This window comes from Arachis duranensis, chromosome 4 (assembly GCF_000817695.3).
Source record: "Arachis duranensis cultivar V14167 chromosome 4, aradu.V14167.gnm2.J7QH, whole genome shotgun sequence".
Classification (NCBI taxonomy): Eukaryota; Viridiplantae; Streptophyta; class Magnoliopsida; order Fabales; family Fabaceae; genus Arachis; species Arachis duranensis.
In genome coordinates this window covers 38,726,136-38,752,581 of record NC_029775.3, presented here as the reverse complement: position 1 = coordinate 38,752,581, position 26,446 = coordinate 38,726,136, and the positions used below count along the sequence as shown (strand labels likewise).

The 26,446-nt window shown below is 38.1% G+C and overlaps 1 long non-coding RNA gene and 1 pseudogene across 1 annotated transcript; both read right to left on the bottom strand.

Moving 5' to 3' along the window:
- Positions 1-1,778: 1,778 nt before the first annotated feature.
- LOC107484320 (ornithine aminotransferase, mitochondrial-like) lies at positions 1,779-6,449 on the bottom strand (annotated as a pseudogene).
- On the bottom strand, positions 4,076-5,362 carry LOC107484321 (uncharacterized). The gene is made up of 4 exons (XR_001591083.3): positions 5,048-5,362; positions 4,794-4,960; positions 4,474-4,708; positions 4,076-4,112 (listed from the first exon to the last, which is right to left on the bottom strand). It is a non-coding gene; the product is annotated as an uncharacterized LOC107484321 (long non-coding RNA).
- Positions 6,450-26,446: the final 19,997 nt, after the last annotated feature.

Below are 26,446 nucleotides of genomic sequence, written 5' to 3'. Positions count from 1 at the left end.
ACCAGGATCTTATACCCGTTTACATATTTTCTCAACTTTTAAAGATATGACAACTCTTTCCATGTTCCCTACTTGTTTTTAATCATCAACTATGTTTACAGTTGGCATACCTTCCATACAAGAGGCGGGATTTAATCTGGAATGAGGAAAATATTGATATGTTAATTTGGAGGGAAATGTTGAAACAACTATTGATTCTTTGAAGGAGGAAAAAAAGATAGAAACATGGACTACTAAACTGGTTGAAGTTACGTGTAAGTTGCCCATCGTTGTTTGCTGATAGCTTACATCTTCTTGAAAATTGCTCATTCATCCTTGAATTCTTTAATATGGACTACTAAACATGGACTACTAAACTGCTTATTTTTTAACATGGACTACTAAACTGTTCGTTCATCCTCAAAACTCTTTCCAAACAAACCCCAGAATATCAAACTTTACATACCTTGAATTCATAGATCCATAAAGGGACAAAATTTGTGTGTTTCATTGTTCTTTATATATAAGACTTAAATTAGGAAAACTATTCAGCTTTACATAGTTGAATCTTGGAAGCTTCAGTTGCTCTTTTTCCTTTCTGGTAATACTGGAAGAAGATATCGGTATAATTTTCTCTTTCTATTTCTATTTGAATGCTATATAGTGATTTAGAATCCATTTGTGAAGTTTGTTGAGAATTCTTGATTGTTAAGTTCCTTGGTATGATGTTTCCAGTGACTTTCTATTGCTTTTTTTATCCACCGTTGATTTTGTTCACTACAAGAAAAACACCCATTCAGGTACACTTGAAAAGTGTAGCTAAAAGTGAAAAAAATGATGCCTTAGGCTACGGCTACGCTTTTTGGGCTACGGCTACGCTTTTTGGGGTAATTCCTATTCAGTCGTTGCCTATTCTCAAAGGCTACGCTTTTCTGCACCAAGGGCTACGCTTTTGACGTTTAGGAATAGGCTACGCTTTTCAAGTGATGCTGTCCAGGACCAAAGGCTACGCTTTTCAGCTTTCATTTTTCCAAAATAGGCTACGCTTTTCAACGCTACTGCATCACTTGTAAAAGGTAGCCACATTGTATACCATAGCTACTTTTTATAAGCGTAGCCTTAGGTCCCTCTTTTTTTTTGTATACTACAGCTACTGTATATAAGTGTAGCCTTAGGTCTCATTTTTTTTCTATATATATCTAATAATTATTAATACAACATAATAGTTAATAATATGATTACATATATAATAATTCTGCATTTTTATTTAAATGAGTTGAATATTATAAAATAAAAATAAATACATAATTATACTTATAATACACTTATAATAATTATACTTATAAATGCCTTGTAAGAGAAGTGGCGATTTACTACAAAGTTATGAGCTTCAAGAAATTCAAAGAAATAACACACTTATAATAAATTGCAAATCAGTATGTTCTTCTATTATCATAGAAATATCATCATGTTAAGGACATTTTTGATGTGGGGGGGGGGACTATAAGCCAACTTGTTCAACTATTGAGTTACTAACTTCAGTCAGCTCTTGGTCAGGGCTCCTCGCCAATAGAGACACTTCCAGTCTTGCATCATTGTTGTCAGCTAGTTGAGCTTCAAAATCTTCATCAAATGCAACTGACAAAGGTGATTTCAAATTCAGAATGATATATTAAAATTGATATTATAAAGCAAAAGATAGATAGCTAGGTAAATTAATTATACAACAAAATAATTAAGTTTTGTACCTGAACCATAGAGAGACAGTAGCTTTAGCTCCTTTAGGTAAAACTTTATAATCATAGGGATTTAAGAAGTTCAGCACTGGCCAATGGATTCCCGCCAAAGGTACTGTAATCAATAATATACAAAGAAGTTCAGCATTTTTCTCTTGTTTAATTAATAAACAAATTTGCTTTCATTTCAATAAATGAAATTACTCGACCTATACAGAAGACTAAAAAATATTGCCAAGTGGTAAACAGAAGTATAAAACTTCAGACAACAGTCACAACTATCGGTAAGAAAATTTAAATAAAGGAATCATAATAAAGACCATTTATAAAAAGCATTTGTATGATAAAATCAAACCTTCCATGCTCTCCTGGTTTTATACAAAGCATTACATCCTTGTCTGCAAGAACTGCACTCACAGGAAAAACTCCTCCACCCAATGCTTTCCCTAGTATTTGAGTAAAAAGACAGAATAAGGTTCAACTCATAGTGCTGGGAAAGAATAAAAAGATATACAATTCACAAGGTTAAGCTGATTTCTATTTTCTAACCACAACATCTGGGCGAACTTCTTCCCAGTCACAAGCCAGCATCTTCCCTGTTCTTGCTAACCCAGTTTGTATTTCGTCTGCAATCATCAGCACATTATATCTAGTGCAAAGATCTCTAACAGCTTTCAAATAGCCATCCGGAGGAATGATTACCTTCAAATAAATAATAAAAACCTATCAAAAGATGCAACCGAGATATGTACTTTGAGAAATCAGAACATAATAAAAATATGAATATTCAACCGAATGTCATGGCTCTTGACCAAAATGAAATCTATAAGCACACCTATCTTTTTCTTAGCCAAAGAATTTGAAGAAGCAACAAGGATTTCCCACTGTATGTAAACATAATATAAAACAATCAAATGGTGAGACCAGAAATAACACCATCAAACTATAACATCAGGGTATAATGTATATAGCAACTTCTTTAGCATCTCAATTTTCAATTCAACCAACAAGGTGAGTGTTGCCAAGCAGATTAAGTGTTCTCAAAAGATCATACCCCAGCTTCACCCTGGATGGGTTCCAAAAGAAAGCCAGCTATGTGTTCTCCTTTTTCTGAATTTTTTCACAGAAAAAAAAATCAAAGATCAGTCAATTTAAACTAAAATATAGTGATGAAAATGTAAAGCAAAGTATGGGAGCACTAAGAACCTTTAAAAATTCTTTCAAGGGCTTCTGCATCACCAAAATCACTTTAAGATGGCCAGGCAAGAGAAAAGGGGGTTGGGGGAGGAAAAATAAAGTCATAAAGTATTGTGGATTTCAGCTTAGCATGTCATGAGATATTCCTTATGTACTTGGCCACAGACCCACACTAAGCAAACATTCACTTCAACCTCAACCTTGGAAAATGTAAAACATTAAGATATGACTACTGTTAAGATGATCTCATTGTTATACCTCATCTTTGGGAATTCTTTTCTTTTCATAACCCCACTTTCTTGCTAATTTCAGAGCTATTTCCACTCCTTCAGCACCATTGTTCATGGGAAGAACCATATCATAACCAAGCATACTTGTCAAATGCTCAGCAAATGGTGGAAACCGATCATTGTAAAAGGCTCGAGAGCTCAGCGTCAGCTTTTCTGCCTGCTCTGTTAAGGCTTTCGAAATTTTAGGATGGTAATGTCCCTAAGGAAAAGACAGGCACTTCAATATATTTAATATTTTGCTTTTCAAATCCTAAACACAATGGGCATGAAAAATTGATCAATTTTGCTTAGACAAAGTTTCCTAGGGTTATATATTTAATATTTTTTAACTTCTCAGACCATAAACAAACAGAGGGGTTGGAGAATATCAAAGACGGGATCAATCAAGTCTGTTTACCAACTTCTATTTGTAAGAAATCCCATTTCAATTTGGTTTCTTTTCTTATCAACAACAGAACCAACTTTCCCACCAATAAAAGTCCTCGACTCATATATATCCACCTAATCGAGAGCAATTAGAAGTAAACATACTAGATAAAATGCATTAGCTAGAATATCCTAATAAATTTAACACCATAATTGTGTTAAGAAACTGACCAAATCACTCCCCTTTGCTTCAAAAATCAAGTTTACCATGTACACCATAACATCCAATTTCAAAATAAAATTTTCTTCGTTCCATACTGATAAGTCGCTTTGACTTTTCACATATATTCATAAATCAAAGTATTAAAATGACTTATAAAATATGAAATGGAGGAAGTGTGATATTAAAGATTAAAGGAGCTAAACCTCGTGTCCTTGATCCAAGAGTTTCACTGTAGTTGACATGCCAGAAAGCCCAGCTCCAATGATGGCAACTTTTAGCTTTGGTAATGTTCTGGCTCCGGCGAAAACAGCCCTTTTGGCGCTGGCAGGAAACCATTTCATTTGTCAAACTTACAGCTCAGCTCAATTACTTAATAACTAAACCTGGTAACATGGCAAACCAGATTCATTCATAAGCTCACACCACTCCCCTATGATATGTGTTGCGTACTCAGGTTTGAGACTTGATTAGGGTCAATAGTGGATGAGAACTCTTAATATTTTGTGTATAATTGTGTGTGTAGTATAGGTGTGTGTTGTGATATTATAATACTCAAAATTATAGGCTATCCAATTTATGACAAAAAAAAAACATAAATAGAAAACTGAAATATAACATGAGTAACATGGTGAATATGCAGCTAGCATACATAGTAATTAAAATATTTAATAATTGGACTTACAATGTTCCAGCGAATTGTGTGCTAAGATAAGCTTGGTCTTCAGGGAAGAACCTGGCAAGGCCAAAGTCTCCAATCTTGGGATGAAACTTATGATCAAGAAGAATGTTGCTTGCTTTGATGTCTCGGTGAACAATTCTTAGATGTGAATCCTCATGAAGGTACTGCAATCCCCTTTCCACGCCTAGAACAATTTGGAACCTAGTGCTCCAATGCAGGAATCGATCAGCATTGTTCCCTGCATGAGGGGAACATTCAAAGTTTCAATTTTCTCTGTTTAACCAATCCTAAGCTCTTGTGGGAATTAAAAAAAGAAGGGATACCATATATGAAGAGGTCCAAACTTCTGTATTCACAATCCTAACCATCCTTCACAATCCAGTATTCACCCACAGGCACAGAAATTCAGCAAAAATTAATGAAATTGAAAGTTCAAACACTCCCCTTCCCTCTCTTCCAGTCCAATACAACTTCTAAAATATATTGTTGCCTACAGAGACATCGAAATTAAAATTGAAATGAGAATGAAATGAAAGTTGAAGAGGGAGAGAGAGAGACAGAGGTTAGGAGTACGGACAGGAGCACGGCAAGCCCTAGCTGCGGCGGCGGCTTCAATCGACCCCAGGAGCGACGACAGTGCACGGCGGAACAGCCTCCTCTCTTGCGTCGCATCTTCGTCCTCTCTCTCCATCTCGTCTGCAAATCGTCTCTCTCTCCCCTCCGGGCTCCCTGCTCTGCGACGGCAATGGCGGCGGCTGCAGCGACGTTGCGGCGGTGACCCCCTCTCACTCTCTATTCTCTCGATTGCGCTCTCTCATCTCCGTCTCCCTCCTCTCCTCCCTCTGGTTCACTCTTTCTCTCGGATCTGGGTGTGTGTGTGTGAAAGGGGGCGTGGTGGCAGTGGTGAGTGATGGTGAGAATGAGTGTGAGTGTGTGGGTGTGTTAGGGAAGGGTTTTCAACAATTAATTCGAAGGTGATTTGCGAAGGTGAGGGGAGAAACTTTTTTCTGATCAGAAGGCGAAAGTGAGGGTATTCGAAGGTGAGTGTGATTTGGTGATAAGGAAAAGAAAAATTACTAAGTGTTTGGGTGCATTTGGCCTAGATACATTAGGCTACGCTTTTAAAGTGCACCCAAAACTTAACAAATAGGCTACCCTTTAAAAGCGTCTCCTTTGATATGAAAAGTGAACCTATAGATATCAACCTACGGCTACGCTTTATAAGTGATTTCTATAATACCTAAGGCTACACGCTTTTCAAATATAGCTTAAAAAAAGTGTGGCTGAATGGGTATTTTTCTTGTAGTGGTTGTTTATGTGAATAACTCTTAATTTGGGTGGCTTTCAATTTTAGATATGGGGATTGAGAGAAGTGGAGAAAATAAAATTCTTGGATTGAGATTCACTTCAAGTCACAAGTGTTCAAAGAGGTATACCTTCTATTTCATATGCTTCAATTTTTAGCTTCTATTATTTGTTGCATGGATTGGTGTTCTTCACATACTTGTAAATGTTTACACATGACAACTTGCTTCTGTTTTTTAATGTGTTTTCTGTTTCTACATGACAGTCTTCCTGTTAAGAAAGGAGTGGAAGAACATGATAATCAACTTGAGGCATTAGACTCAATGATGCTGGTATAGTGAACCATTCATGATGCTGAAATAACAATTTTTTTTCTTTTTCATTTTTTACATAGAATTGAATTGTGTAAATGGTATATATGATTTGAGATAGAGAGTTAGTTAATCTGTTTGCATTTTGTTGAGACATTAATGATTCGTGACATCATTGGATATAGTCCCCCACATACAATAAATTCTGTTTGAGTAGCAAGACTTTTGTGACTCTTAACAAGTATGGGTTTAATTTGGTTACAGGATATGGGTCACCTCACAGAATGCACTAAAGCTAGAAATGAAGTCCACACTACTCTCAGGCAAGAGGTACAATACAATACCATAATTGTTATTGGTCATGACTTTACCTTTTTACTGCACTATATAGCCCAATTAGCCATGATCACTTTTGGTCTTTTCTTTGTATGCTACTTTTGGTCTTGTGTTGTGTTGTGTTGTGCTTTCTTTTTTAATAAATAGTATTCATAATCTATATAGTATAATAAAGAGAAGATAAAGGGATAATATATTGATGCACACGTTACCAATTGCAGCTTCTTTTGGCTATGAATAGAGTAGTCCATGTTGTTAATTAATTAAGGAGAGATCGATGTGATGAATTAGAGTTCAGTCATGTCCTGCATTTATTATGTATTGGTCATGGCATAATTAAAATAAACACATAATGTATTCTTCTTTTCACTTAGTTTGTTTACCCCTTCTAGCTCTCATCTTACGCTACTTTACCACTTTAATTTAATTTCTCATGCTCTCTGCAATTGCTTCATATGAACTAAAAAAAAGGAAAAAGAACTTGTGTTGGCCATTATCTCTGAGGAAAGCAAGTCACACCACCCATTTTTTCAATGAAAAAGAATTAACACTAGTAATTTATTTATTTTACTTTCTCATGATCTATCATATGTGGATTGAGCAATAATAATAAAAAGTTAGGAATGACTTTAACATTTTGAATTTGGCTTATTTCTAAACCAATTAAGAGTAGAAGATAAGCATATATTCTATGTGTGTTTAGTGGAAAGCTTGTATCTACATTTGTCCTTAGGGAAATTAAAGGCGAAACACCCCATGAAAGTCTCAATGTTGAAAACTAATTAAGTATATCTGAACAATTAATTTATATTTTATATTTGAATTTTTACCTTGTTAAATAATTATTTTAATTTTTTATTTTTATAATTGCAAATGTCATTATAAATATTTTTTTAATTATTTTTCTATATAACTATGCAGGATAATATTGAGGATGATAATGAAGATTAATCTGTTTATGATTGTGGTTTATTGGCTAAGATGGAGTTGTATTTGGAATGACTATATGTATGGTTGACTAATAATTTTTATTAGAAGATATTTATGTAGGATATAATATTTTAATTTAGCTTTCCGTAGAGTATTAGTAGTAAATTCTAAGTGATCTCATGCTTATTTTGATAAAGCTATGCTTAATTTAGTGTGAGATGTATGAATATTCAAAATTAACTTCTATTCTAGTATTTTTGGATCATTGTAAATATATATTGTTTACGATCTAAGGCTACACTTATATACAGTAGCTATAGTATGTGATTAGCGGATAATTTATACACTTTTTGGAATATTTTTAGTATGTTTTTATTGAGTTTTAGTTAGTTTTTATTATATTTTTATTAGTTTTTATTTAAAATTCACTTTTATGGACTTTACTATGAGTTTGTGTGTTTTTCTGTGATTTCTGGTATTTTCTGGCTGAAATTGAGGGACCTGAGAAAAAATCTGATTCAGAGGCTGAAAAGGGCTGCAGATGTTGTTGGATTCTAACCTCCCTGTACTCGAAGTGGATTTTCAATTGTTGTGCTCTCAATTGCGTTGGAAAGTAGACATCCAGGGATTTTCAGTAATATAAAATAGTCCATACTTTACTTGAGATTTGATGGCCTAAACCGGCGTTCCAAATCAGCTCAAGAATTCCCGGCGTTTAACGCTGGAACTGGCACAAAAGCAGGAGTTAAACGCCCAAACTGGCACAAAAGCTGGCGTTTAACTCCAAGAAAAGTCTCTACACATGAAAGCTTCAATGCTCAGCCCAAGCACACACCAAGTGGGCCTTGAAGTGGATTTTTACGTCATTTACTCATTTTTGTAAACCCCAAGCTACTAGTTCTCTATAAATAGGACATTTTGCTATTGTATTTTCATCTTTGGACATCTAGTTCTTAGATCATGGGGGCTGGCCTCTCGGCCTTGCCTAGACCTTGTTCTTATGTATTTTCAATGGTGGAGTTTTTACACACCATAGATTAAGGTGTGGAGCTCTACTGTACCTCGAGTATCAATGCAACTACTACTATTTTCCATTCAATTCAGCTTATTCTTGTTCTAAGATAGTCATTCGCACCTAAGAACTTGATGAAAGTGATGATTATGTGACGCTCATCATCATTCTCACTTATGAACGCGTGCCTGACAACCACTTCCGTTCTACATGCAAACAAGGCTTGAGTGGATATCTCTTGGATTCCTTAATCAGAATCTTCGTGGTATAAGCTAGAATCCATTGGCAGCCATTCTTGAGAATCCGGAAGGTCTAAACCTTGTCTGTGGTATTCTGAGTAGGATCAGGGATTGAATAACTGTGACGAGCTTCAAACTCGTGATTGTGGGGCGTTAGTGGCAGACGCAAAAGAATCACTAGATTCTATTACGACATGATCGAGAACCGACATATGAATAGTCGTGTTGTGACAGAGCGCGTTGAACATTTTCACTGAGAGGATGGAACTGTAGCCATTGACAATGGTGATGCCCAACATACAGCTTGCCATGGAAAGGAGTAAGAAGGATTGGATGAAGACAGTAGGAAAGCAGAGAGACGGAAGGGACAAAGCATCTCCATACGCTTATCTGAAATTCTCACCAATCAATTACATAAGTATCTCTATATTTATTCTATGTTTTATTTATCTTTTAATCATCAATCCTCCATAACTATTTGAATCCGCCTGACTGAGATTTACAAGATGACCATAGCTTGCTTTATACCAACAATCTCCATGGGATCGACCCTTACTCGCGTAAGGTTTATTACTTGGACGACCCAGTGCACTTGCTGGTTAGTTGTGCGAAGTTGTGATAAAGAGTTGAGATTGCAATTGAGCGTACCATGTTGATGGCACCATTGATGATCACAATTTCATGCACCAGTATGCAAAGATAAAACAAGACCTAAGGCTACACTTATTTACAGTAGCTATAGTATACAAAAAAAGAGGGACCTAAGGCTACGCTTATAAAAAGTAGCTATGGTATACAATGTGGCTACGCTTTACGAGTGATGCAGTAGCGTTGAAAACCGTAGCCTATTCTGGAAAAATGAAAGCTGAAAAGCGTAGCCTTTGGTCCTGGATAGCATCACTTGAAAAGCGTAGCCCTTGGTGTAGAAAAGCGTAGCCTTTGAGAATAGACAACGGCCGAATAGGAATCACCCCAAAAAGCGTAGCCGTAGCCCAAAAAGCGTATCCGTAGCCTAAGCCATCATTTTTTCACTTTTGGCTACACTTTTCAAGTGTACCTGAATGGGTATTTTTCTTGTAGTGTAAATGCCCAAACTGGCACCAAAACTGGCATTTAAACTCCAAGAAGACCCTATGCACGTGAAAGCTTCACTGCTCAGCCCAAACACACACCAAGTGGTCCCCAAAAGTAGATTTCTGCACTATCTACACCTAGTTACTCATTTTCTGTAAACCTAGTTTACTAGTTTAGTATAAATATCACCTTTTACTATTGTATTCATATCTTTTTATCATTTTTGAGACAACCTTAGGATCACTTTTGATCTCTTGATCATGTTTTGGGGGCTGGCCATTCGGTCATGCCTGGACCTTCATCACTTATGTATTTTAAACGGTGGAATTTCTACACCTCATAGATTAAAGTGTGGAGCTTTGCTATTCTTCATGAATTAATGCAAGTATTATTGTCTTTCTATTCAATTCACTCCTACTTCTCCTCCAAGATATACTCTCGTACTTAATTCAGTTAGGTCAGAATGAAGGGGTGACCCGTGACAATCACCCAATCTTCGTTACTCGCTTAACCAAGATCCGCGTGCCTGACAACCACAAAGCGGTCTACATGATGTTCAACGTAGTCATTGGACGACAACTGGAGTATACTCTCTTTAGTCTCTGTCCCATGGATCTAAAACACCCCTCCTGACAACAGAGCATTCGAATCCGTGATGTTAGAACCTTCGTGGTATAAGCTAGAATCATTTGGCAGCATTCTTGAGTAGGATCTGGGATGGGATGACTGTGACGAGCTTCAAACTCGTGACTGTTGAGCACAGTGATGGTGTGCAAAAGGATCAATGGATCTTATTCCGACACGATCGAGAACCGACAGCTGATTAGCCATGTGGGAAACCATAGCGGACATGTTTTCACTAAGAGGACGGATAGTAGCCATTGACAACGATGATCCACCAACATACACCTTGCCATGGAAGGGAGTACGCATGATTGGATGAAAACAATAGGAAAGCTGAGGCTCAGAAGGAACAAAGAATCTCCATACGCTTATCTAAAATTCCCACCAATGAATTGCATAAGTATCTCTATCCTATTCCATGTTTTATTTCTCTTTTAATCATCAAAACTTCATAACCATTTGAATCCGCTTGACTGAGATTTACAAGACGACCATAGCTTGCTTCAAGCCGACAATATCCGTGGGATTGACCCTTACTCACGTAAGGTATTACTTGGACGACCCAGTGCCCTTGCTGGTCAGCTGCGCGCAGTTATGAGAAAAGTGTGAAATCACGATTTTGTGTACCAACGTTTATCTCAACGTTGGCCCAAAAACGTTGAATCAAACTTCAACTCTAGAAATGTATAACTGGTACACTTCTCTTCTAAGTTGCATTTAAAGCCAATCCAATCAACCCCAATGAAGATCAAGAGGCCCAATCCAAAAACCAAAAAGCTAATTAGAAAGTGTATAAATAGAGAAGAATTTGATTTAGAAAAGGGAGCTCAGGGGGCACTTAGAGGATTAGAGACTCTAGGGGATGTAGTATAGGATTGTTAGACACTTTCCCTTTTCGCAGTTTTACATTTTCAATTTGTATTAAGCTTCATTTACTTTGATGCAATTACCATTTTCTGCACTTCTTTTCTGTTACAATTTTACATTCGTGTTCGTACTGCATTTAATTTACTCTCATGCAATTTAGATTTTCTGCAATTGTTCTTTGAGCTATGATTCACTAAACCCCAATTCATTAGGGGGAGGAGATCTATTGTGATTATAATGATTTAATGAAATTCTTCTTCTTCTCAATCTGCTTGGGTAGCTAAGAGATAACTTCTATTTTGATTTGATCCATTCACTCTAGAAGGGGGTTTAGATCCATTGAATTTCCATGTGAGCCTCGGAAGGGGAATCATGGAAATTAGAACTGAAGCTCTATCTTTCACAACTCTCTTGATCAACACCATTCGGGAGGAATTGAGATCTTGAGATATTGTGTGGCTTATGGATGAGAGAAATGCACTTAACCTCTTCTCGTGACAATTAGATCAAGGAATTGGCAAGATTGATCATGATTAGAGACATTGGATTGCCAAGGAATTGAGATCCAATCAATTACAATCCACTATAGATCTACTCATATAATTGAGAAAGAAGTTGAGACCTATTTGATTCATGATAGATTATGATATCTCCAATCCCTGATGAATTTAGTTCTCTGTTCTTTCTCACTTTGATTGCTTTTGAGTTTCCTTTACTTTCTCTGAATTTACTGCTTCCTTTAATTTTCCAACACCCAATGCCCATTTACATTTGAGGCTATTTATTTTTCATGCAACTTAAGTTTCCTGCCATTTATGTTTCGGTCAATTTACTTTTAGCACTTTACGTTTCTTGCAATTTACATTCTATTAATCAAAGTTCACTCAATCCACCCACTGTTAGCTTAACTAGACTAATCACCATACTAAAATTGCTTGATCCATCAATCCCTGTGGGATCGACCTCACCCCGGCGAGTTATTACTACTTGATGCGACCCGGTACACTTGCCGGCTAGTTTGTGTGGAAATGTAATTTTTCCGCCATCAAACCTCTTCAGCCCAGGCTCCTTTTGTGTTCTGTAGTCTCCATTTTAACCCGGCCAATATGACTTTGTTGGTGGCCTCTACCTGTCCATTGGCTTGTGGGTGTTCTACAGAGGTGAACTGGTGCTTAATTTTCAGGTCAGCTACCAAGTTCCTAAAGCCCGCGTCAGTGAATTGAGTGTCATTGTCTGTGGTGATGGAGCATGGGACCCCCAACCTTATGACAATATTTCTATATATGAACTTCCAACTTCTTTGGGTGGTAGCAGAAGCTAATGGTTCTGCCTCTATCCTCTTTGTGAAGTAGTCTATTCCTACAATGAGGAATTTGACTTGCCCTGATCCCTGGGGGAATGGTCCGAGGAGGTCGAGACCCCTCTTTGCGAATGGCCAGGGTGAAGTGACGCATATGAGCTATTCGAGTGGGGCTATATGGAAGTTGGCGTGTTTCTGGCATGGGTGGCACATTTTGGCAAACTTGGTTGCTTCCTTCTGTAAGGTCGGCCAGTAGAAGCCGACTCGAAGGACCTTCCTGGACAGTGCCCGTGCCCCTAGGTGGTTTCCGTACATGCCACTGTGAACTTCCTCCAAGACCTCCTTTGTGGAAGAGGTCAGGACGCACTTAAGGAGGGTGTTAAAATCCCTCTTCTGTATTGGGTGTCGTTTATCAAGGTGTAATATTGTGCCTCCCTTACGAGCCCTTTTGCTTCCTTCTTGTCTGTGGGAAGTATTTCCGATTTGAGGTAGTTGATTATGGGGGTTATCCATCCTTGGTCTTGGTCTGATATATTTAGGACCTTTTGCTCCTCCAAAGTTGACAGATTTTGTAGTGTTTCTTGGATGAGGCTTCTATTGTTTCCTCATGGTTTGGTGTTGGCTAGCTTTGATAGTGCGTCAGCTCGGGCGTTTTGTTCCCGAGGTATATGCCGAATTTTGTATCCCATGAATTTTCTCGGCTGTTCTTTGGTCTCGTCTAGGTATTTCTTCATGGTGGGTGAAGAGCGGAAGATTGATGGTTTAGAAGTTATAATAAATTCTCGTTGCAAGTATAGTTTCTAAACCAAGCAATCAACCTTTCTTACAAACGTTTGGTTGTCACAAGTAACAAACCTAATAAAATTTATAAACCGAAGTATTCAAACCTTGGGTCATCTTCTAAAGGAATTGTAGGGAAGTGTGTTTTACTATTAGTTAATGAAAATAGAGTTTTTGGGTTTTAAAAAGGTTTTGAACAAGAGAAATAGATTATACGAATTAATAAATTAATAACTAATAAAACTCTTGGCAAGGTATGAAAATTGGAAGTCCTATCCTAGTTATCCTTATCAATGGTGATGAGAATTATACTTTTGCTCCCACTAAGTCAACCTCTAACTATGAAGGTCAGTTAAGTGGACAAATTAATTTAACACCTAAAGTCCTAGTAAACTCCTTAAGGAAAGACTAGAGTTATAGGAATCTAAATTAATCAGCAAGAATAATAATTATCAATCACGATGAGTTTGATAACTCAAGAGTTACCAATTAATCAACCAAAGGCAATAGTAAATAATCTAAATTAAAAATAAGGAAAAGCAATCATGAGTCTGAAATTCCTCAAATTATATTTATTAAGAAAATCCTAACATGAAAAGTTCATAAGCCAAATAGGCAACATAAGTAATACAAGCATTAAAGCATCTGGAAGTAAAAGAGAAATATAAAGTAAAAGGAATATTGAACCTGATGAAGAGTCGAAATCCTAAATTCTTTAAGTGGAATCCTAATCCTAAATTCTATGAGATAGGAGAGAACCTCTATCTCTAAAAACTACATCTAAAACCTAAAATTGTGAGTAATGATTGAATTATGAGTCATCCCTGAATTGATGTGTTGAGTCTCTGCATGTTCTCTGACTTTAATATGTGTTTCTTGGCTGAAAACTGGGTTAAAATGTAGCCCAGAATCTGTGCCAGCGACTTCTATAATTCTACAGATCGCGCATGTCATGCGGCCGTGTCATCCACGCGTTTGCATCACTCAGCATTTCTCGTACCACGCGTGCGCGTCGTCCACGCATTCGCGTCGTTCATGCAGCTTCCAATCCGCGCGGTCACGTCTGGCATGCGAATGCGTCACTCTGATTTCTTCCATTTCGCATGGTCGCGTGAGCCATGCGACCGCGTGACTTCTTGCTGGTCACCTCCTCAATTCCTTGTGTTCTTTCCATTTTTGCACGCTTCCTCTTCATTCTCTAAGCCATTTCTACCCTATGAAGCCTGAAACACTTAACACACATATCACGGCATCGAATGGTATAAAGGAGAATAAAAATATACGATTAAAATATCTTTAGGAAGCAAGTTTTCAATCATAGAACAATTTAGGAAGGAATTGTAAATACATGCTAATCATATGAATAAGTTGGTGAAAAGCTTGATAAAACCACTCAGTCAAACACAATATAAACCATAAAATAGTGGTTTATCAACCTCCCCACACTTAAAAATTAGCATGTCCTCATGCTAAGCTCAGGGAGATAAAATAAATGAGTAGGGAAAAGCAAGACTCGTGCAATGCAACCTCTGAATGTGAATGCAACTACATGCAAAATGCTTTTACCTACTTGGTTAAAAGTAAATAAATCTTTCAAGAACAAATATGAACTGAATTTCACTAATTTAAACCACAAAATAAAATACAAATAACTTTCAAGAAGAAGATAGCTCACAAAAGCAGGGAACATAGAATTAAGCACTGAACCCTTACTGGTAGTATATATCATTCTAACTCTCAAGTGTCTAGGGTCAATTCTCTCAATTCTCTACTAATCTTGCTTTCTATAGCTTGCTCTTCATCTAACAATCAACAAAAATTAATGCACAGATACACACATCAAGAGGTCTTTTAAGGGTTGTAATGGGGTTATGGTCAAGGTAGGATTGTATTTGGTCAAGTGGACTAAAATCTGAATCCTTAATTAACTTAACTTTTCACCTAACTTAGGACAGTCCATGTAATCATAATATAAAATCAATAACTACCCATTAACTACGTTTACTACATATTTATACATTCCAAGTTTTGAGTACAATACATGTGCATTGCTATCACCATTTACTTTGGGGCATTTTTGTCCCTTTTTTATTTTTCTGCTCTTTTTTTCCTTTTCTTAATATTTTTTTTTCAATGCATATGATTAAGGTATTGAATGCATAATCATGTTCTTAACATTTTTCGCATTTTCACAGAAAGTTTAACATACTCAATTCCCAAACCAAACGTTTCCAAAATCACTTTCCCCACACTTAATTCATGAGCACTTTCACTAGTCTATGCTAATAAGGATTCAAATTAAGGACATTAATGTTTTCCGCTTAGAGTTAGTGATGAGCTAAAGTAAGGAACAAACAGGTAAAATAGGCTCAACATTGGTTTGCAAAGGATAATGAAAGGGTAAGGCCATATGGGTATGTAAGCTCAGTGAACTAAGGCCTCAATCATATAAGTGTATGCATACATAAAATAATGGAAATAGAATCAAGCAAGACAAGGATCACAATTTTAGAGAGAATAACACACACCAAAAATAAAATATTGGTTGATAAAATGCAACCAATCAAATAGGCTTAAAATCTCACTGGTTTTGTGTGTTTGAGTTCTAAATCATGTTTCAAAATAATATTTCTTCAAACAAGCTTTTCAAAAAGTTTTTAATTTAAATTAGTGAAATACTATAAAAAGTTTCTTGAAAAAGAAAATATTACTTCAACCAAGTAGTAACTAAATGCATAAAATCAAACAAATATGCAATCAAATATGCAAATGCAACAATGAACAAATTAACATTGGTGTCGAAAAAGAAGTAACTAACCCGTGGAGATCAGTATCGACCTCCCCACACTTAAAGATTGCACCGTCCTCGGTGCATGCTAAGACGTACAAGTGGACAGGCTGCTCCAACTGATGTCTTTCTCTATAGATTGTGCAGATTGGCTTGCCTGTCTCCCGATTAAGAAGCTTTTTCTCTCTCTTCATGGTGGCCATCCTGAAAGGAGAGAAAAAGGAAGGACAGTAACCCAAAAATAAAGATAAGAACATAAATAAAATATGGGTGTTAATGCCAAATAATAAAGGTCTCAATTACATGGTAGCTACAACATGCAAGTGAGAAAATAGTGGAAGCAAATGGCATATCAATAGTGCAAATAGTTGTAACAATGGGGAAGAGAGTGTGGGTAATGCAAGATAGTGTAAGTGCATATCAATGCAAAAGAAATATCAGTATTATAAAAATTAGCATTGATTTATGAATAATAATACCCAATCAGAAAAAAACAACTCATGAAGCACCAGATTAATTCAAGAAAAGATGCAATACTTGAAGACAAAAATTTCAACACCAATGGAAAAAGAAAAAAGAAAGTAAGAAAGGAGGAAGAAAGAAATAAGAAGGGAAAGAAAAGATTTAGATTTGGGGAAGAAAAGATAAGATATTTGGCTGATCTGGATAAGCTGTGCGGCGCAAGTGACACGAACGCATGGGGCACGCGGTCGCGTGGATAGCGCTTCAATGAAGTGACGCGAACGCGTGGGTCACGCGTTTGCGTGAAGTGATTTGTGCCTTCAGCGCGAGTGCAGTCTCGCCGTCGCGTAACTCTCTGTTTGAAACTCATATTGCCAAACCTTTGGGTGACGCGGTCGCGTGGTTGACGCGATCGCCTGGATGGCATAAATTTGAAAACGGCGCGGACGCGTGGGGCACGCGTACGCGTGGCAGGGCTTGTGCTTCTAACACGAGTCTAGCCCAATTCTAGCTCAACTTTCGGCCATACACACTTTTTACGTCGATTTTGAGGCATACGTTCGCGTGGGTGATGCGGACGCGTGGTAGGCGTTTTTCCCACATGACGTGGATGCGTCATCGACGCGGTCGCGTTGACCATTTTATGCCAAAGGCACGCCTCCAGCCGCGCTTTCGCGTGCCTCTCTGTTCAATTTTGTTTTCTTCCCAACGCACCTATCACACGAACGCGTCGGCGATGCTGTCGCGTGCAAAATTTTTTTTTTATGCACTATGAAGAATGTAATGAATGTTATGCAAAATTCCAGGTTCAATCAAAACTCAAAAACAGAGTAAAAGGGAGTGGGAACGATCATACCATGGTGGGTTGTCTCCCACCCAGCACTTTTAGTTATAGTCCTTAAGTTGTACATTTGGCAAGCTCCTTGTCATGGTGGCTTGTGCTTGAACTCATCCTGAAACTTCCACCAGTATTTGGAATTCCAACAGCCTCCGGGGTCCCAAACAAGGCGTGTAAAGCCCTTGAGCAGTTTCAAACAGGTTCTCAGGCTTCCGGGGTGTTGAATGTCAGAGCGTATTCCAGGATCCCAAACCTTGCTTTTGCACCTGTCTTCTTGTTGAGCAATATTGTTCCATCCGAGTAGCAAGCAATTTGAATTCTCACTAAAGCGGCCAAACAACTTCCTAGACCCATTCAGTTGAGCTCTACACCAACCTTTACGTTTAAACTTTGAGCACACAACCACGTTGAACCTTGCTTGACAACTTCTACCATTGACCATCTCCCTCTTACGCTTAATGACACAAAGGGCTCTAAGCTGACCATCTGTCTCAAGTAAAGCATATTTAAGTGAGCTAATTAAGCTTAGAGATGAGAGATTTACCCAGTAGAATGAAGGAATGGATGGTGATGGCTTTGGGGGAGAGGTATCCAACAACTTTGGCAAGGTGATTTCCAACTCTATTCCCTTGGGCTCTTCTTTGACAACTTCCACCTCCTTGCAAACTTCTTCAATATCAACCTCTTCCTCTTGGTCGCTTTCTTCTAATTTGATCTCCTCTTTACTGCTCACCAAGGGTATGGGAGGTTGTGCTTCTTCTTCTTTAATCTCCATGTCAAGTTCTATGGGAGAGGATTCAATGTTAGATAAGAATTCAGCAATGATTGAATCCATCTCTTGATCATCCCCTTCAAAGTCTTCAACCATGATATGCCTTGGAGGTTGTACACCTTCCTCAACATTAAATTCAAACTTCTTAGAAGGGGGCTCTGTGACTTGAGTTTCCCATGGAGATTCCGCATCTCTTAAGTCTTCAACCATTGCTTCCTCTTCAATGGCAGGCGTAGCTTCTTCCAATTGTTCCAATACCAAATCGTGCTGCTCACTGTCCACCGGAGTGTCTAACTTCTCCTTCCTGCCATGTTATTCAGTAGATTCTCCATATGAAGCAATGGCGGTTCCTTGAATGTCCGAACGTCGGAAAGGTAATCGATTTATCGCTTGATCCATGTGTTTAAGTATGAAATCGTATTCATCCTTGATGGCTTCTTTTCTATGATAACTCCTTTCAACTACTCCTTCATCTACAAAAGTCTCTTCTACCTTCACCTTTAGTGCCTCCTCTAGCTCTTTATGAAGTATGGATTTGCAAAGATGATCCCTTCTCTCTTGTTCCATGTCAATAGCATCATTGGGATCATGTTGCTCTTGGATTGATGGATGTGGGTGCTCTTCCATGGATGGTGGTGATGGGATGGAGAGATCATTCTGTGGTTGAGATGGAAGTGCATTGGAGCTTGAGGGTTGAACATTGGAGGTGGAGGGTTAGTCCATACGGGATATAAGATTTTGGAGTGTAGAGGTGAGACTAGTCAGAGAAGTAAGTGTGTTCTCCATGGAGGTTTAGGGTGGATAGGAGGGTTCATTATTTTGGGAAACAAATTCATAATACGGAGGTGGTTCTTTTTGATAAGGATATGGAGATGGTGAATATTGAGGTGGTGGTTCTGGGTATGGTTCATATGGTGGTTGGTGTGGTGGATGAGGATTAAGGTCATATGGGGGTGAATGGCGGAAAGGGGCTTGTGAGTGTGGTGGTCCAAAGTCATGTTGAGGATGGGGTTCATAGGCATATGGTGGTTGTTGTTGATAATCAAAAGAGTGCTCACCATAGCCATTGCCTTGATATGCATCACAGAATGGTTGTTGACAGTCCATTGGAGGTAGTTGTTGCCATGAGGGTTGATCAAATCCTTGTGGCTCCTCCCATCTTTGATTGTTCCAACCTTAATGCATGTTCTCATTGTAATCTGCTCTACCTGCAACATAATTGTAACCAGACTCATAGCTAAACGGGTGAGAGTTCATAGTAGTAGGAAAAAATAGAAACAAAAACTAACAAAAAAAAATATTTTGAAAATGATATGATTTAAAAAAAATAAGATAAGATTTTGAAAAAGATATGATTTTTGAAAAAGATAAGATAAGATTTTTGAAAAAGATATGATTTTTTTGAAAAATAAGAAAAGATAAGATAAAAATTTTAAAATAAAAATCTGAATTTTTTTTAATATTTACAATAACCAATAATAAGGCACCCGTTTGCAATTCCCCGGCAACGGCGCCTTTTTGAAGAGCAGAAGATTGTTGGTTTAGAAGTCATAATAAATTCTCGTTGTAAGTATAGTTTCTAAACCAAGTAATCAACCTTTCTTACAAACGTTTGGTTGTCACAAGTAACAAACACAATAAAATTTATAAACCGAAGTATTCAAACCTCGGGTCGTCTTCTCAAGGAATTGCAGGGAAGTGTGTTTTACTATTGGTTAATGAAAACAGAGTTTTTGGGTTTTAAAAAGGTTTTGAACAAGAGAAATAGATTGCAAGAATTAATAGATTAATAACTAATAAAACTCCTGGCAAGGTATGAAAACTGGAAGTCCTATCCTAGTTATCCTTATCAATGGTAATGAGAATTATACTTTTGCTCCCACTAAGTCAACCTCTAACTATGAAGGTCAGTTAAGTGGACAAATTAATTTAACACCTAAAGTCCTAGTCAACTCCTTAAGGAAAGACTAGAGTTATAGGAATCTAAATTAATCAGCAAGAATAATAATTATCAATCACGATGAGTTTGATAACTCAAGAGTTACCAATTAATCAACCAAAGCCAGTAGTAAATAATCTAAATTAAAAATAAGGAAAAGCAATCATGAGTCTGAAATACCTCAAATTATATTTATTAAGAAAATCCTAACATGAAAAGTTCATAATCCAAATAGGCAAGATAAGTAATACAAGCATTAAAGCATCTGGAAGTAAAAGAGAAATATAAGTAAAAGGAATATTGAACCTGATGAAGAGTCGAAATCCTAAATCCTTTGAGAGGAATCCTAATCCTAAATCCTAGGTGAGAGGAAATAACCTCTCTCTCTAAAAACTACATCTAAAACCTAAAATTGTGAGTAATGATTGAATTATGAGTCATCCCTGAATTGATGTGTTGAGTCTCTGCATGTTCCCTGTGTTTCTAGGCTGAAAACTGGGTTGAAATGTGGCCCTGAATCTATGCCAGTGACTTCTATAATTCTGCAGATCGCGCACGTCACGCGGCCGCGTCGTCTACGCGTTTGCGTCACTCAGCGTTTCTCGGACCACGCGTGTGTGTCGTCCACGCATTCGCATCGTTCATGCAGCTTCCAATCCGCGCGGTTGCGTCAGGCACGCGAACGCGTCACTCTGATTTCTTCCATTTCGCGTGGTCGCGTGAGCCATGCGACCGCGTGACTTCTCGCTGGTCACCTCCTCAATTCCTTGTGTTCCTTCCATTTTTGCACGCTTCCCCTTCATTCTCTAAGCCATTTCTACCCTATGAAGCCTGAAACACTTAACACACATATCACGGCATCGAATGGTATAAAGGAGAATAAAAATATATGATTAAAAGATCTTTAGGAAGCAAGTTTTTAATCATATAACAATTTGGGAAGGAATTCTAAATACATGCTAATCATATGAATAAGTGGGTGAAAACCTTGATAAAACCACTCAATCAAACACAATATAAACCATAAAATAATGGTTTATACGTGGGATCCTTGGCCTGGTAGCTCCCTTCTATTTGCGAGGTGACTACTTGTGCGTCATTGAATACAGTATGCTTTTGAGCTCTAACTTCCCTAGCCAGCCTCAAACCAACCAGTAGGGCGTCGTATTTGGCTTGGTTATTCGAGGCAGGAAACTCAAACTTTAAGGAGAGTTTGAGTTGGGTTCCCTGGTCACTTTCTAGGATGACACTCGCTCCACTCCCGGTTTTGTTTGATGAGCCATCAACATAGAGGTTCTAGTTAATGGGAGTGCCTAGGGTGTCGGTGTATTCTGGGATGAAGTCGGCCAAGTATTGAGACTTGATGGCCGTCCGAGCTTCGTACTTAAGGTCAAATTCAGACAACTCAACTGCCCATTATAGGATTCTTCTTGCTAAGTCGGTTTTATGCCGGATACCTTTTATGGGTTGGTTGGTCCGTATACTGATGGTGTCGGCCTGGAAGTATGGTCGAAGTCATTGGGAAGTGAGGATAAGGGCACAGGCGAACTTCTCTATTTTTTGATAGTTTAGTTCATCCCCTTGTAGAGCCTTACATATAAAGTAGTTGGGTTTTCCTTTCTCGTCTTCTCTGACTAGGGTTGAGGCTATCGTCTGACTTTCCACGGCGAGGTATAGGATCAGTTCTTATCCTTGCCGGGGACGGGGTTAGGATAGGTGGTTGCCCCAGGAATGTTTTGAAGTCTTGGAAGGCTTGTTCACATTCTGGGGTCCATTCGAACCTCTTTCGTTTCCTTAGTATTGCGTAGAAACGGAGAAATCTTAAGGCCGATCCGGCTAGGAATCTAGACAGGGCCGCTAGTCTTCCATTTAGCTGCTGGACCTCTTTGACAAATGTCGGGCTTTTCATGCTGAGTATGGCCTGGCAGTTATCTGGGTTTGCTTTAATCCCTCTCTGGGTGAGTATGAAGCCCAGGAATTTGCCAGCTTCTACCGCGAAAGTGCACTTTGCGGGATTGAGTCTCATCCTGTGCTTTCTTATGGTGTCGAACACTTTGGCGAGGTCAGGTAATAGCGCTTCCTCTCTTTGTGTCTTTACCACCATGTTGTCTACGTAGACCTCTAGCAGTTTTTCGATGTGGTTGGCAAAAACTTTGTTCATCAACCTCTAGTATGTAGCCCCTGCGTTCTTGAGTTTGAAAGGCATGACTACGAAGCAGTAGTTTGCTCTTGGGGTTAGAAACGATGTTTTCTCTTGGTCGGGTTGATACATCGGGATTTGGTTGTACCCCGAATAGGCATCCATGAAGGAAAGGTACTTGTATCCCGAGGAGGTGCCGACTAGGGTGTCTATATTTGGGTGTGGGTATGGATCTTTTGGGCAGGCTCTGTTGAGGTCGGTGTAATCAGTGCACATCCGCCACTTTCCATTTGACTTTTTAACCAATATGACATTGGCTAGCCATAATGGGTACTTAACCTCCCTTTTGAACCCTGTTTCTAGTAAGGCCTGTACATGTTCTTCCACAGCTTGCGATCTCTCTGGGTCGAGCTTTCTTCGCTTTTGTTGCACTGGCAGAGATCCAGGATACACTGCCAGTTTATGGCACATTAGTTCGGATTAATTCCGGGCATGTTCTCGGCCTTCCACGCAAATAGGTCAGAATTCTCCCTTAGGAACTTTGTCAGCAGCTCTTTTAGGTCTCCTTTTAGGTTTTCCCCTATGTTTGTTGTTTTATCTTGAGTATCTCTGATTTGAACCTCTTTGGTCTCGCTTTCTAGTTGAGGGCGAAGTTCTTCACGAGCTCGGATTTCCCCAAGTTCTATAGTGTTGGTTTCTTTTCCTATGGAGTCACCTTTAAGATTCAGACTTTTGTTGTAACAAAGCCGTGCGAGTTTTTGGTCTCCTTTTATGGTGGCTATCCCTTCTGGGGTCGTGAATTTCATGCGTAGGTGTGGGGTAGAGGCTACTGCGGTGAGCTGATTTAACATTGTCCGACCTGTGAGGGCGCTATATGCGGAGCTTACGTCGACTACATGTAGTCGATGCTCAGTGTTCTGGATCGCGCTCCATTTCCAAAGATAGTGTGTAATGAGATGTATCCGAGTGGTTGGATTGGGGCATCTCCTAGTCCGAACAGGCTACTGGGATACACTCTGAGCTCCTTTTCTTGTATCCCGAGTTTATCAAAGGCGGATTTAAATAGGATATCCACAGAACTTCCCTGATCGACTGAAGGTGGGCATTGGCTAATATAATGGTAACGACCACGGGGTCATCATGCCCAGGGAGATGCCTGCGGCGTCTTCTTTAGTGAAGGTGATAGTGGGGAGGTCGGGCGACCTAACATCCTCTCCGACATGGTATACCTCTTTAAGGTGTCACGTGACCTCATTAAAATGAATACGCTAGGGGCGATTTTTGAGCCAACCTGGCCCAAATCCAACTCATTTTTTAAGCTATTTGATGCACAATTGAAGATTGAACAAAGGGGGAACAATTAGATTAGCTTAGGATCATGCTTTAGTTAGTTTTCTAGAGAGAAAAGCTCCCTCTTCTCTCTAGAATTAGGATTCTTAGGTTAATTTTCCTCTTAGATCTAGGTTTTATTTTTTGTTTTCATCTTGTTTTCTTTACTATTTCTTGTTCCTACATCTTCATTCTCTTAGTTTACCTTGTTAATTTCTCTTTTGAGCTACTCTTTTATGTTGATGAACTCTTGTTACTTTGATTTTCATTTAATGCAATTTATGTTTTATGTTTCTTTATTATTTAATTGAGTTGTTATTATTATTTTCTTGGTTTGGTTAGTTGTAGATTTATTATTCTTGCAATTTTATGATGCTTTCCTTTTATGCCTTCCAAGTGTTCGATAAAATACTTGGTTGGATGTTAGAGTAGCTTTTTGAGCATTCTTAGCTTGGAAAGAGAAATTAGGCAATCTTGAGTCATTAGTATCCAACTTATGTTGGTGATCTAGAATTGTTAGTTAATATTGTTTCCATTAACTCTAATCTCTTGCTAATTCAATTAGTGAGTTGATTAGGACTTTTGGATTGAGATTAACTAGTCCTATTTGACTTTCTTCCTATGTTGAAGATAACATTGTACCTTCTTCTGATGTTGAAGATGACTTAATATGATTAGCTCTTATTAATCATTGTAATATGATTAGTGACTAGGATAGAAAGCCTAGATTCTCAATTCTTGCGATGAATCTCTCTCTTTAGTATTTGTCTTCTTTAATTGTTTTCTTTGCTTTGCTTTCATTTAAATTCTTGTTTTATCAACCCAACCCCTTGACCTCATAACCAATGATTAGGCACTCAATTGTAATTCCTACAGAGAATAACCCGGGACTAATACTCTCGGTTATTTTTATTGTGTTGGACTTATGACATCCAAAATTAAACTCTAATGGCTGATTGGTTGTTGGTCTAGACTATACTTGCAATGAAGTGATTTAATCTAATTGAGGAATTCTAGATCAACGCAAAATCATCAATCAAGTTTTTGGCGCCATTACCGGAGAATTACAATGTGTGCTTGTTATTAGTTATTTGTATATATGTGAATATTGTGAATTGCTTGATTTTGGTTTGTTTGCTAGATTTTGTTAGGTGTAGCATCTTGTTTTTCTTATTTCTTGTTAGTTTTTGTTTTCATTTTCTCTTGCTACTATTAATTCTCACCACTTTGGCTATGAGTTTGGTTCAAACTATGTTGTAGGAAAGGGAACCTTCAATGAGGATATGCATCAAGGAATTGGAAATCAAATATGGATACTCTTCTTGGTAACAACCTTCGCCGGTGTCTTATAGGTATAATCCAACTCCTAATGCTTACCAACCTAATGGATGTAGTGACCCTCATTGTCCTCAACATAGCCTTCAACCACCATAGTCACAAGCCTCATACCACCATTCACCTCTATATGATACTAACTCATACCCACCATACCAACCACCATATGAACCTACTTAAATCCACCACCATTCTAACACCAATACTCCCAAGAACCACCAATTCCTTACACACCACCTCAAGTCTGTCAGCAATATGAACCACCATTCAACTATGACACTATTCCTCCAAATAATGAACCCTCTTTTCCATCACCACCTTCATTGGACGAATCTCTCCAACCCCTAATACAAGAACACTAGGAACTTCTAACTCATTGCCAAAAGCAAGGGGAAGTCGTGGCTAGCTTAACCGAAGTGATGAGCCAATTGGCATCATTGTGCTCAACTATCCAAGACATCTTTATTGTTAAATATGGGGATTAATTGAGTAGCACATTGAGAATGAGAATTTGGAGCTTTAAGGTGAAGAAGAGGAGTTGAAGCAAGAGTTGCAACAAGTAGAGAAAGTTGAGATAATTGAAATGAAGGAGGTAGTTAATGATTTAGGAGATGTTAAATGCAAAGAGGAATCTCAAGTTGAAGAGCCTTCTTCCATGGAGTTTGAAAGTGATATTAAGGAGGATAGTGCAGAACCTCCAAGGCACAATGTGATTGAAGAATTGGAAGAAGTGGTACAAGCAACAAGTCCTCTTATCTTTGATGATCATGCATCAATATATGATCCTTTTGAGACTGATGAATCCTTCCCCATTGGACTTGGAATTGATGTTGAGTTAGATTTCACTCAACCTCCTATTTATGACTTGAATCATGAGGAAGAGCTAGAAGAAATTGGTGAGGAAGCATTTGAACTTGAGGAAGCTTGGCAAGAGGAAGAACTTGAAGAATCTTGTCAAGTGGTGGAAGCCCTTCAAAGAAGATGGATGGGAGTGGAACATGCTCTATCAAGATCATTGGAAACTTCTTCACCTAGGCCGCTGACGATCGAATTTTCTATTGGTAAAGAATAAAAGTAATCGCGTTGTAAGTATAGTTTCTAAACCAATAGAAAACCCTTTCGTACAAAAGTTTTGGTTGTCACAAGTAACAAACCCCTTTGAAATTGATAACCGAAGTATTTAAACCTCGGGTCGTCTTCTCAAGGAATTGCAGGGAGGTATGATTTATTATTGGTTATGGAAAAAGATATCTTTTTGGGGTTTTTTAATGTATAAGATAAAAAGCAAGAATAATAAATGGCAAAAGGAATAAACTAATAACTAGAAAAGCTCTTGGCAATGTATGAGAACTAGAAGTCCTATCCTAGTTATCCTTATCAATTGTGATGAGAATTGGATTTTGCTCCCACTCTAACTACGAAGGTAAGTTAGGTGGATAAATCAATATGAATCCTCATGTCCTAGTCTTTCCCTTGGAAAGACTAGAGTTAGTGGAATCCAAATTAATCAGCAAAGAATTCCAATTTTCAGTTAACACCTCGAGTTTGATAACTCAAGCGTCACCAGTTACTTAACCAAAGCCAAAAGGGAAAAT